Raw genomic sequence first — 674 nt, 5'->3', positions numbered from 1 at the left:
CAAAGCGGAGGAGTAGTAGTAGACTGCCTTCAGTAGTAGACTGCCTTCTTCCCCCAACCGATCACGACGAAAAATTGCCAATGGAAATCCCCCCGGTACTTGTTTTTTCGACAATGCGCTCAAATCCATTGGAGGCGAGCATCGCATTGACTGAGCCAAACCGTCTGAGGGCATTATCGAGCGGATCCGGACTGTGATTTCATCCCGACGCTATCACCACCGAAAGACGGGTGGCTTCAAGGTTTCGTGTGATTCGAGCCGTCATGCTCCCACCGTCGCCCGATACTAGCAACCTTCAGACAGTGTCAGGCAGACTTAGCCCCGCGTCTCGCTGTGCCAGGCTTTGCCTGACTCTTGACTGCCACTCCAAACCCGCCGTTTCGTCATTCGGTGATTTGCAGCTTTCTTGTTGCTGCTCTGCACCAGCAGACTGGATCCGCAGGTTGCTTTTCCTACCTTGTCCATTGTCGAGGGCAGGAAGCGGCGGCTACACACCCAGCCGAGACACCCATCTCACACTGCAAAATGCTCCGTTGCTTTTGTTTGACGGCGGATGGCGGGCGTAGCCGTGTGCTGTGTGCCACTGGTATTTGTATCGCCATTCCTCTGTTTACGTCGTGTGACCGTGTCCATAATGTCATCACAGCTATCTCGATTGTCACACGAAGATGCTG

This window comes from Verticillium alfalfae, genomic scaffold, assembly GCF_000150825.1.
Source record: "Verticillium alfalfae VaMs.102 supercont1.10 genomic scaffold, whole genome shotgun sequence".
Classification (NCBI taxonomy): Eukaryota; Fungi; Ascomycota; class Sordariomycetes; order Glomerellales; family Plectosphaerellaceae; genus Verticillium; species Verticillium alfalfae.
The sequence above is the reverse complement of the archived record's forward strand: the minus strand, read 5'-3'. Positions refer to the sequence as shown.